This window comes from Pan troglodytes, chromosome 3 (assembly GCF_028858775.2).
Source record: "Pan troglodytes isolate AG18354 chromosome 3, NHGRI_mPanTro3-v2.0_pri, whole genome shotgun sequence".
Lineage (NCBI taxonomy): Eukaryota > Metazoa > Chordata > Mammalia > Primates > Hominidae > Pan > Pan troglodytes.
This window is the reverse complement of record NC_072401.2, coordinates 36,905,746-36,919,444: the sequence shown is the minus strand read 5'-3', so window position 1 is coordinate 36,919,444 and position 13,699 is coordinate 36,905,746. Positions and strand designations below refer to the sequence as shown.

At 37.0% G+C, this 13,699-nt stretch overlaps 1 long non-coding RNA gene across 1 annotated transcript in view; it reads left to right on the top strand.

Annotated features, from left to right (window-relative positions):
- Positions 1 to 13,699, top strand: part of LOC129143712 (uncharacterized) — a 148,323-nt gene that overhangs the window by 45,389 nt on the left and 89,235 nt on the right. The window lies entirely within an intron of this gene.

Genomic DNA, 13,699 nt, shown 5'->3' with positions numbered 1-13,699 from the left:
TCATGTCTGACTAATTTTTGTATTTTTAGTAAAGACGAAGTTTCACCATGTTGGCAAAGCTGGTCTCAACCTCCTGACCTCAAGTGACCCGCCTGCCTCGGCCTCCCAAAGTGCTGGGATTACAGGCATGAGCCACCACACCCAGCCTTATATTGTACTTAAAATCCATTTGGAACCAATTTGGGAGTATTATATGAAATAAGGAATATTTTCTGCATAATTAGAGCCCTATTTACTTGATATACCTTCCTTTTGCCACTGATTTGTAAGGCCAGTTTGTTAGTTCGTTTTATCAGAATTGAAATCCTGCCTTTATCCTTATTAAGCAGTATGATCTTAAGCAAGTTGTTTAACCTCTGGCATACACAGCTACAAATAATGCACACATCATAGGGACTTTGTGAAAATTAAATGAGTTAGCAGGCATAAAATTTTCAGATGAGTTCTTGACATCTAAAAAACCCAAAACAGCACCTCGGCAAATTACACTCTTCTTTCCCTGCCCCATTTCATGATATGTTGATAGCTGAAAGAGTAAGGTGGCAACCAAAACATTACCTTTATTATTAAAGATGAGTTAAAGAGCATAGTTTATAAGAGCAAACTAGGATGCCCATATATGGTGAACCTCAGAGTTTGGCAGATATATTGACTTAGTCACAGACAAGACAGAATAGGGTAGGCTTCATATATGGAAGGCTTGTATGTATACGAATTACATATTGCTCAGATTTTCTTTGAAAATTTTGCATGTATGTTAAGAAATTGTATCGATCTGTTCATTTCTTGTACTGTCTTTGTCAAATATTGGCATATATATTACACTGCTTATTTTTCTTTCTTCCCCCTTCCTGGAAATTGCATAAAATAACAATTATTTTTATATTAGAAGTTGGTAAAACTTGCTTATAAAACTACCTAGACTTAAATCCCCCTACCCACTCACTCACCAACTAGGATTTTATTTGTGTGTATGTGTAGATTTTATTCTATCTTCATTCTCTTTAATGATTATAAGACTATCCAGTTCTACTTTTTGAGTGAGTTTTAGTAAATCACATTTTTCCCAGAACATTTTCATTTTATTTAAATTTTTAACTTTATTGCAAGAAAATGATGCATAGTATTTTCTTATGATATTTTGAAGTCTTTAGTATATCAGTGAATATTTTATCTTTTTTATTTCTAATAGCATGGGGATGTGTGTGTTGATGTGTTGTGTGTGCTTTTGTGGGTGCTTCCTTTCTTTATTTCCTGGATAATCTCACCAAAATTTGTTTCATTTATTAGTCTTCTCAAAGTGTCAAATGTTGGGGTTTGTTGATCTCTTCTTTTTGCCTTTTTCTATTGTATTTTACTGACAGCTCTGTCTGGCTTTTATTTTCTTATTTTTTATTTTTCTTGTTGGATGCTTATTTCTTATTTATCAATATTTCTTCTTTGCCAAAATCAATATTTAAGGATACATATTTTTCTCCAGTGTGATTTTTAGCTTCATCTCAATCAATTTGATATATAGTGTTTCAAAGATATTTAATTCTAAATATAATTAAATTTTCTTTACATTTTCTGTTTATTCCATGATTTAAAGAATGTTATTTTTAGTTAGATTTTTGTAATTCATTTTATTGTAAGTGGTTATGTAATATGACTTGTTTTATACTTGTTTTACAATTTTTGAGACTTTTTCTGCTGTATCCTAGTACATGTTCACTTTGAAGAAAAATCCTATGATTACATGAAACCGAAATACATCTTCTATTAGTTATAAAGTTTTATATACTCAAATATATATTATTCTAACTTGTTAATTGTATCATTAAAATTTTATTTATTCCTTCACTAAAGAAATACTGAGTCACTCCTCTGAGCCAGTCATTTTTTTCTAAGCACTGAGTTTGCAGCAGTGAAAAATATAGGCAACTTTCTATTTTTATGGAGCTTACATTTTAGTAGGGGGAGACAGTAAAAAAAAAAAGTAAATATATGTGATGTCTGATGGTAATAAAAGATATGGAAAAATTAAAACTGAAAGGGCTGGGGTTAGGAGTGGTTATTTTTATGAGAAAAATGTATTTTCAAGTAGGAGGAAGAACAAGTGTAATGGCCTTGAGGAAGGGATTCTCTGGTTAGAGAGGAGCGAGCAAAGATGAACTTGGTAGAACATGAGGTCAGTGAGTTAGCAGGTAGCCAGATCAAGTGTAGACATCAAATTGATGAGGAGGAACTACCAAATGAGACTTGGAAGGAGTAGGCAGTGAGGAAGCAGGTCTGGGGTGGATGCTGTCTATGTTGGGTACTCAGAATTTATCTTAGGATTTTTCTTATGCCATCACTTCGTTGTATCCTTTTTCTTGAATTCCATTTTGCCTCTTTCTTTTTTGCCAAGCTTTAGTCAGCAGAGCATTCTTTTTTCTAAGAAAGGATATATGGAAGGTTATTCTTTCGAGATGCATCACACTTGACAGTTTAATTGGAAAAAGACCTTTAACATAAAGCTTTCACTCATTTTTAATAGACTTTTTTTTTTTTTTTTGAGACAGAGTCTAGCTCTGTAGCACAGGCTGGAGTGCAGTGGCGCGATCTCAGCTCATTGCAAGCTCTGCCTCCTTGCAAGCTCTGCCTCCTGGGTTCACGCCATTCTCCTGCCTCAGCCTCCCGAGTAGCTGGGACTACAGGTGCCTGCCACCACACCCGGCTAATTTTTTGTATTTTTAGTAGAGACGGGTTTTGCCGTGTTAGCCAGGATGGTCTCGATCTCCTGACCTCGTGATCTGCCCGCCTCAGCCTTCCAAAGTGCTGGGATTACAGGCATGAGCCACCGAGCCCGGCCTTTAATAGACATTTTTAGAGTAGTTTTAGACTTACAGAAATATTGAGGAAGGTAATTCAGAGTTCCCATAGACCCTCTATATTCAGTTTTGTCCATTGCCATCTTACATTTGGATGGTACATTTTTAAAGTAATAAGCCAATATTGATATATTATTACTATCTAAAGTCCATAGTTTATTCACATTTCCTTAGTTTTTAAGCTAATGTCTTTTTCTGTTCCAGGATCCCATCCAAGATATCAAATCACATTCACTTATCTTGTCTCCTTAGGAACTTCCTGGTTATGACAGTGTCTCAAACTTGCTTTGTTTTGATGACCTTGATAGTTTTGGGGAGTACTGCTCAGCTATTTTGTAGGATGTTCCTCTATTAAAATTTGTCTGATGCGTTTCTCCTCATTAGAATGGGATTATGGTTTTCTGGGAGGAAGGCCAAAAAGGTATGATTTGTATCACAATACATCAAGGGCACATGCTATCACCATGATTTTTCTCCATTAATACTGACCATAATCATTTAAATGAGGGAGCATTTGTCAAGTTTGTTCACTAGAAAGTTGCCCTTTTTTTCCCTCTTACCATATTGTTCTCTTTGAAAGGAAGTTACAATGCAAGACCTACATCTAAGGACTACAGATTTATGCTGCCCCTCCTGAAGGCTGAGATATATAATTATTTAGAATATTTCTTTTTTTTAATTGTCAACTTTTATTTTAGATACAGGGGGTACATATGCAGGTTTGGTACACAGGTATATTGCCCACAGGTAGTGCATAGTACCCAATAGGTAGTTTTTCTAGCCTTCTCCTCTTCTGTCCCCAGCAGGCTGCAGTGTCCATTGTTCTCCTGTTTATGTTCATGTGTGCTCAATGTTTAGCTTCCACTTATAAATAAGAACATACAGCATTTGGTTTTCTGTTATACTGCAGTTAATATGCTCTTGATTATGGTCTTCGGCTCCAATCGAGTTGCTGCAAAGGACATGATTTTATTCTTTTTAATGGCTGCATAATATTCCATGGCCTATATGTACCACATTCTCTTTATCCAATCCACCATTGATGGGCTCCTAGGTTGATTCCCTATTTTTGCTATTTTGAATAGCATGGTGATGAACAGATGAGTGCATGTGTATTTTAGGCATAGTGATCTATTTTCTTTTAAGCATATACTCACTAATGGGATTGCTTGGTCAAATCGTATCTCTGTTTTAAGTTTTTTGAGAAATCTCCAAACTGCTTTCCACAGTGACTGAAGTAATTTACGTTCCCACCAAGAGTTTATAAATATTCCCCTTTCTCCACAGCCTCATCAGCATCTGTTGTTTTTTGACTTTTTAGTAATAACTATTTAGACCAGTGTAAGACAGTATCTCATTGTGGTTTTAACTTACATTTCTCTGATGATATAATGATGATGGGGAGTTTTTCATTTATTTTTTGGCCACTCGTATGTCTTCTTCTGAAAAGTGTCTATTCATATCCTTTGCCCCTTTTTAATGGGGTTATTTGATTATTGCTTCTTGAATTAAGTTCCTCATAGATTCTGGATATTAGACCTTTGTTGGATGCATAGTTGGCAAATATTTTCTCCCATGTTATAAACAGACAATCTACAGAATGGAAATTTTTCTGTAAGAGACATCTGACTCCTCTCCCCAGTTCTTTTATTTATTCAATCATTTATTTATGTGAGTATGGGCTCACTAATATTTATTTTATGCTTTGGCATATAATTTGATACTATTTTCTTTTATGGCTCAAATTGTTCCAGCTTTAGCTATTGGGATCTTTCAATTGAGTTTTGTGTCACTTTAACATATATCCATTAATGTGTCTTTTGTTTGTGTTTTCATTTTTAGCACTTTCTTACTTTGTGGCACTACAAGACACTCTAAGCTCATCTCATACACTTCCTGATCCAATCGTAGGTCAACCTTATTTCTTCTTGGGAAGATATTAAAAACCATGATGTGGTTGCGAGTTGCAACCATGATACTAGGGCCACCCGTCATTTTTATAATTAGTTAAATTGATAGAGACCAGAAATGAGTCTATTTAAAGTATTTTGTCCTCCGTTTCTCCTTCTTGCTTCTTATTATATATGATTTAGAAAGTAGAGAAATGTGTACACATGTACACATTTATATATATGTAAATGGCTCAAAATGAATATATAATTATATGTATATTCTTTTTTATTACTTTTAAGTAATATACATTTTTCTGTCATTAAATGCCTTTTATAAACATTTTTTATAATTACTACATGTTATATGATGCAGAACATATATTTAATTATAATTCTAAAGTAAAATATTTAGGTATCCTCAATTTTTAACATTTTAAATAAAAAATTGATTTATATTTAATTGCTTATTTCTAGCCACTTTATTAAAGTATGAATGACATATAAAAGCTGTACATATTTAATGTATACATATCTATAAATCTGGTGATAAGTATACACCCATGAAAGTATCACCACCATCAAGGCCATAAACATATCTATCACTTTCCAAAGTTTTCTTCCACCCCTTTTGTTATTACTATTGGGTTTCCCCTCCCAATTGCTTAAGTTAGATTTCTAAAAGTAGAATTTTCTGGTCAAAGAATTTTACATATTAAATACATAATTTGTCAACTTATTTTTCAAAAAATTAACAATATTCATTTTCAAAACTAGTGTTTGAAGGTATATTCTAACCCTAGAGATCAATGAATAAAAAAGTTTTAAAATATTAATTTATTAATTTTCCTCAGGAGTTTGGGTGCTGTTTCACTGTTTATTTGCCATACACAAATCAGTAATGCAAATGTCAGTGGGATCTCCACTTGTTAGCTCTCTCACTTGCCTCTAAAAAAGATCTGCCTAGGCATTTCATCAACTCAGAATCTTCACTGGAGAGCTAGAAGGCCATAGGAAGGGGATATATCACATAGGTAGACCACAACATCATTGTTCTGTCCCTTATTTCTACCAATGTATTGGATTCTTTAGTAGATATTATTTTGAAAATAAACAAATACTACTTATTTACGTAATATTAACATATTCATTTATTAGACACTGGCAATATGCCAGACAGGATACTTAGCACTGGGGATGGAAAGCAAACACCACAAGTTCTTACTTTCAAGTTATTTACAACCTGGTGGGAGATACTTATGGTCTCATGACTATTTTGAAGCAAAGAGGATTAATTATTTTAATCCTATGGATCCGTGAATCTCATGTTAGAAGTATCTTACTTCTTAAGCTAATAAGCAACCTCAGCAAAATCTCAGGAAACAAAATCGATGTGCAAAAATCACTAGCATTCCTATACATCAGTAACAGGCAAGCAGAGAGCCAAATCATGACGGAATTCCCATTCACAATTGCTACAAAAATAAAGAAATATCTAGGAATACAGCTAACAAGGGAATTGAAGGACCTCTTCAAAAAGAACTACAAACCACTGGTGAAGGAAATCAGAGAGCACACAAACAAGTGGAAAAACATTCCATACTCATGGATAAGAAGAAGCAGTATTGTGAAAATGGCCATACTGCCCAAAGTACTTTATTGATTCAATGCTATTCCCATTAAACTACCATTGACATTCTTCATAGAATTAGAAGAAACTATTTAAAAATACATATGAAATCAAAAAAGAGCCTGAGTAGCCAAGAAAATCCTAACCAAAAAGAACAAAGCTGGAGGCATCATACTTCCTGACTTCAAACTATACTACAGGGCTACAGTAACCAGAACAGCATGGTACGGGTACAAAAACAGACACCTAGAACAATGAAACAGAATAAAGAACTCAGAAATAAGACCACACACCTACAACCATCTGATCTTTAACAAACTTGACAAAAGCAAGCAATGGAGAAAGGAGTCCCTATTTAATAAATGGTGCTAGGAGAAGTGGCTAGCCATGTGCAGAAAATTGAAACTTGACCCCTTCCTTACACCTTATACAAAAAGTAACTCAAGATAGATTAAATACTTAAATGTAACACACAGAACTACAAAAATCCTAGAAGGAATTCTAGGCAAAACCACTCAGGACATGGGCAAAGATTTCATGATGAAAATGCCAAAAGCAATTGCAACAAAAGCAAAAATTGACAAATGGAATCTAATTAAACTAAAAAGCTTATGCACAGCAAAAGAAACTATCCTCAGAGTAAACTGACAACCTACAGAGTGGGAGAAATTTTTTGCAATCTGTTTATCTGACAAAAGTCTAATATCCAGTCCACAAGGAACTTAAACAAATTTACAAGAAAAAGAAACATTAAAAAGTGGGCAAAGGACATGAACAGATACTGCTCAAAAGAAGACATACATGTTGACAACAAACATATGAAAAGAAGTTCAACATCACTGATCATTAAAGAAACACAAATTAAAACAACAATGAGATACCATCTCATGCCAGTCAGAATGGTGATTATTAAAAAGTCAAAAAACAACAGATGCTGGTGAGATTTCAGATAAAAAGGAATGTTTTTACACTGTTGGTGGGAGTGTAAATTAGTTCAACCATTGTGAAAGAGAGTGTGGCTATTCCTCAAAGATCTGGAGGCAGAAATACCATTTGACTAAGCAATCCCATTACTGGGTATATGCCCAAAGGAATATAAATTATTCTATTATAAAGATATATGGGCCAGGCATCATGGCTCATGCCTGTAATCCCAGCACTTTGGGAAACTGAGGGAGGTGGATTACCTGAGTTCAGGAGTTCGGGACCAGCCTGGTTGGTGACGGGTGAAACCCCATCTTTACTAAAAACACAAAAATTAGCCAGGCATGGTGGCACATGCCTGTAATCCCAGCTACTCGGGGGACTGAGGCAGGAGAATTGCTTGAGCCTGGGAGACGGAGGTTGCAATGAGCTGAGATCATGCCACTGCACACCAGCCTGGCCAACAGAGTGAGATTCTGTTTCAAAAAAAAAAAAATAGATACATGCACATGGTACATTCATTGCAGCACTATTCATTCACAATAGCAAAGACATGGAATCAACCCAAATGCCCATCAATGACAGACTGGATAAAGAAAATGTTGTACATATACACCATGGACTATTATGCAGCCATAAAAAGCAATGAAATCATGTCCTTTGCATGGACATGGAGGAAGCTGGAAGCCATTATCCTTAGCAAACTAACACAGGAACAGAAAACCAAATACTGCATGTTCTCACTTATAAGTGGGATCTGAACAATGAGAACACATGGACACAGGGAGGGGAACAACACACACTGAGCCTGTCAGGGAAAGGGGTAGGTGTAGGGAGAGCATCAGGAAGGATAGCTAATGGTGTTGGGCATAATACCAAGTGATGGGTTCATCTGTGTAGCAAATCACCATGGCACAAGTTTACCCATGTAACAAACCTGCACATTCTGAACATGTACCACTGAACTTAAAAGTTGAAGAAAAATATTTTTTAAAAAAGAAAAATTAAAAGAAGTGCTGTTAGAAAGGCATTAGAGTGGAAATGTGGCTCTGACTTTAGTAACTCCCCATGGAGACCATCTCTGTTAGTTCATTTTCACACTGCTGATAAAGACATACCAGAGACTGAGTAATTTATAAAGAAAAAGAGGTTTAATTGACTCACAGTTCCATATAGCTGGGGAGGCCTCACAATGATGGTGGAAGGTGAAAAGCACACCTTACGTGGTGGTGGCAGACGAGAGAATGAGAGAGAAGTGAAAGTGGAAAATATAAAACCATCAGATCTCATGAGACCCATTCACTTTCATGAGAACAGTATGGGGGAAACCACTCTCATGATTCAATTGTCTCCCACTGGAGATACTCCCACAACATGTGGGAATTATGGGAGCTATAATTTAAGATGAGATTTGGGTGGGAACACAGGGCCAAACCATATTATTCCATCCCCGGCACATCCCAAATCTCATGTCCTCATATTTCAAAACCAATCATGCCTTCCCAACAGTGCCTTGAAGTCTTAACTCATTTAAGGATTAACTCAAAAGTGCACAGTCCAAAGTCTTATCTGAGACAAGGCAAGTCCCTTCTGCCTATGAGCCTGTAAAATCAAAAGCAAGTTATTACTTCCTAGATACAATATGGGTACAGGCATTGGGTAAATACAGCCATTCCAAATGGAAGAAATTTACCAAAACAAAGGGGCTACAGACCCCATGCAAGTCCAAAATCCAACAGGGCAGCCAAATCTTAAAGCTCCAAAATGATCTCCTTTGACTCCATGTTTCATCTCCAGGGTGCACTGATGTAAGAGGTGGGTTCCCATGGTCTTGGGCAGCTCCACCTCTGTGACTTTTCAGGGTACACCCTCCCTCCCAGCTGCTTTCCTGGGCTGGTGTTGAGTGTCTGTGGCTTTTCCAGGTACATGGTGCAAGCTGTTGGTGGATCTACCACTCTGGGGTCTGAAGGATGGTGGCCCTCTTCTCACAGCTCCGCTAGGCAGTGCCGCAGTGGGGACTCTGTGTGGAGGCTTCAACCCCACATTTCCCTTTTGCACTGCCCTAACAGAGGTTCTCCAGGAGGTCACTCTTCCTTTAGCAAACTTCTTCCTGGGCACCCAGATGTTTCCATACATCCTCTGAAATCTAGGCATAGGTTCCCAAACATTAATTCTTGACTTTTGTTCACCCACAGTTTCAATACCACTTGGAAAGTGCCAAGGCTTGGGGCTTGCACCCTCTGGAGCACAACCCAAGCTGTACTTTGGCCCTTTTTAGTCATAGTTAGAGTGGCTTGGACACAAGACACCAAGTCCCTAAGCTGCACACAGCAGGGGGACCCTGAGCCCTGCCCATGAAACCATTTTTCCCTCCTATGCCTCTGGGCCTGTGATGAGAGGGCCTGCCTCAAATGTCTCTGACATGCCCTGGAGACATTTTCCCTATTGTCTTGGCAACTAACATTTGGCTTCTCATTACTTATGCAAATTTCTGCAGCTGGCTTGAATTTCTCCTCAGAAATGTTTTTTGTTTGTTTGTTTAGCTGCAAATTTTCCAAACTTTTATGCTCTGTTTCCCTTTTAAAACTCAATGGTTTTAACAGCACCAAAGTCACCTCTGGAATGCTTTGCTGCTTAGAAATTTCTTTCACCAGATATCCTAAATCATCTTCCTCAAGTTTTAAGTTCCACAAATTTCTAGGGCAGGGACAAAATGCTGCCAGTCTCTTTGCTAAAACATAGCAAGAGTCACCTTTACTCCAGTTCCCAACAAGTTCCTCATCTCCATGTGAAAGCACTGAAGCCTGAATTCCATTTTCCATATCATTATCAGCATTTTGACCAAAGCCATTCAACAAGTCTCTAGGAAGTTCCAAACTCTCCCACATTTTCCTGCCTTCTTCTGAGCCCTTCAAAATATTCCAACCTCTGCCTGTTACCCAGTTCCAAAGTCACTTCCACATTTTTGGATATCTTTACAACAGCACCCCACTCTACAGTTCACAAGGGAGGAACCCAAGTCAGTTACAGACTGTAACAGAACCAAAACCAATCTCCCCCATGATTCAATTATCTCCCACTGGGTCCTTCTCAGAACATGTGGGAATTATGGAAGCTACAATTAAAGATGAGATTTGGGTGGGGACACAGAACCAAACTATATCACCATCTGAGAACATCTTCAAAATGTCAAAAAGACAAAGAATAGACCAACAAAACAAAACAAAACCCGAAAAATCTACAAATAGGGACAGAGTGAAGGGAAAAGGTATGGGGAGGAGAGAAGGAAAGCTACAATGAAGAGATAGAGAAAACACTTGTGATCTGAAGATAAAAGTGTATCTAAATTGAAAAGTTGAAGAAAGAACTAGAAAAAACAAAATACTTTTATATTTCAAACCTTTGCAGTGTGTTTAACTTCATCTTTTAGTCACTTATTTTTTCAGTCTCAAAAATAAAGCTAGCTCCAAATTTTGGTTATTGTTTTCCCTGCAAAGTTTCTCAAATTCAGTGTCTTCTCTCCTTTTTCATCCACTGCCTTCACAACTCTAGGCCAGGCTCTTTACTCCTCAGTGGGCAAGAAGCCTCCAGGGGTGCATGATGTTCCTTCCTCTCTCTTCCCTCCTACAGCCTCAGGGTTTCTCCTGTCTGCTTCCTCCCTGCTATCATCATCAACGCTTCCATCTGTGTTATATTCCACTTGGGCTCTGCTTGGAGCAGTGTGCCAGACTCTAACTTTTCTCTATTCTGCTATTTTTGAAACAGCCACAACAAATCCTTCTGGGTTCTTCAATTTTTTTCTTTGTTATTGATAATAATTAAATGAAAGACAGCAATAAACCATTAATAAATCATATCACTAACTAATAATTATGACTACAATTATTGAACTCTATGTGCCTGGCTTTGGAATAAGACTCCTATGTTTGACATCCAATTTAATCCTAACAATGATTCCTGTGGTAAGTATTTATGTTACTTCAGTTCACAAGGGAGGAACCCAAGTCAGTTACAGACAGTAACAGAACCAAAGTTACAGAACTGCAGGAGATCTTGATGTAACAGTAAGATTATTTTGACTGTTTTTGTTCAAATTTAAGTAGTGCTTGGGTCAGACTGCAGTCTCAGGACTGACTCCTTATGGACATCTGTCTTGATGAGATCATCCTTAACCCTTCATGTGATTATTCTTGTTCCTGGAAATACAACTTATTCTGACCCTTATTTATTTTTTAAAAAAATTTTTCTCCCTGACATCTCACAATAAAGTCTCTTCCCCTTTTCTCAGTTATTGAATTAATTTATTCACACACTTCCCAAACCTGTTGAGTTCCATTGAGTTTCACAGGCTGTTATAAATGCTATGAAATATAGCACTTAACAAGACAAGAAGCAGTTTTACCCTCTTGGAAATTACATTCCAGTAAGAGAAAAAAGTAAGTCAACAAGGCATAAATGAAATAACTATAGATTTTCTTAGCATTATGAAGAGAATTAACAAACAAGTACAATAATACATCATAAGAGTGGCTTTCCTTAAATATGGTAATTCTTTTGTCTGAAGAGGTGACATTTTTGCCAACGCCTGAATGAATGATGAGAAGGAGCCAAACATGAAATTCTCTGGGGAAACAGCATTTTCTTGAGCGGGAAGAATAAGTTCAAACTTCTGTGGCAAAGGAGATAAGGTCAAAATGGTGAGAAGACCTGGATTCAGTAGGGTACTGTGGGCACTGATAAAAGAATCAGGGGTTTATTGGGATTCCAATAACTTGCTACTGGCAAGTTTTAAGTAAGGGAGTGATAAGATCTGATTAGCGTTTTTAAGAAACACACTACAGATGCTGTTCGGCCAAGTGAAATTTTAGGTGCCAAAGAGTGGGTGATTCAAATTCTCCAAGGCTCGTATGAATTTTATTTATATCTCAGAAGAAAACTCCATATTCTCAGAGTTGTTTGGTTTTTTGCGAGAAACTTAATTTAAGAAAAACCTTGACTATATCTTGCTCCCGAAATCAGAGCACTTTCTTCGTATTTTTTTTCTTCCATGAAGTAAAAGCAGTGAGATTTACCATCTCCATAAAAGGAAGTTAATGATTATGTTGATTGATATCCTTGATTTCCTACACCAGTAGGATTCTTGTAAGAGCCATGTCTTTTCTGCTGTTTGGATCCAATAGTTTGATTGCATGACTTGTTAGGGGCATAAAATGTTGAGCAGATGAGGCAGGGAGGGAGTCTCACATCTCTCCTGCTGTTGATACTTTGGTCTCCACGCTGTCTCTGTGCATCTTATTCACCAACTGCAAACGGAAGGTGTGATCTGGAACAGAGATTCTGAAATGTAACACTATCGTGTGCTGGATAATCCTTTGTGATGAGAGGCTGCTTTTATCTTGCAGTATGTTTATCAGCATCTCTGTCTTTTACCTGCTAGATGACAGTAGCATCCCCTGGGTAACTGAGAATATCTCCAGACGTCGTCAAATGTTCCCTGGGTGGATGGGGGTGGGGGAGCAAAATCTATGACATTTGAAAACCACAGATCTAGGAGGACTTCTTAGTTCTCTCTTTGCACTTACATGTTAAATTCACCAAGAATTCCAGCAATAGTCAGAGACTATGGCACTTTTGACATTTTAGTTATTTAGGAAGACATTTTTCTGTTAAGAAATGTCAAGCTTTCCGCCCCCACCCCCCACCTTTTCCCTCTTCATTACCATGGTACCAAATTACTGTTCTTACTGTAGTGACTTACTATGAAGAACAGTCCTTTAAAGCCAACGTGGATAAAATATCCCTTTATCCCTTCCCAAAAGCTGATATGTAGAGAATTAAAGGTTGGTTGCTGTTCAAGTATATACAGTTCCTCTGTCTTTTGAAGGGCCAGCGATTCATTAAAGGAAGGAGAAATGTTTGTGCATTTGAGAACAAAAGAATATGAGGCAAATCTAAGTGAAGAAACTTACATTTCTAAATAACCACAATCTTACTTAAATTGGAATTTTATATTTATCATTTTCCAACAGTGTGGGAAAAATATAATAACTAGAATAATTCAGACTTCAAAATATTGTATTTCCAATTTAAATCAAATTTCTTCATTGCCTACAATGCTTCTCTAATAATCCCAGATGGGTTGCCACCCACACAGTCCTTGAGATTCTACCTGGCCACTCTTGCCTTATATCTTGTTATCTGAGTCTTTGCTCACATTTTTCTTCATGAAATATTTTTCGTATATTTTCTGCCTGGCCAAATCCTGTTGATCCCTCAAAACTGATATAAAATATCACTTTCTGGGAAGGCTTCCTGACCCCAACTCTTCAACATGATTTTGAGATTGCTTTGCACACACAAATACTCCATGTATAGCAAGAAAAACTAACACGTTCAGTTTGGAG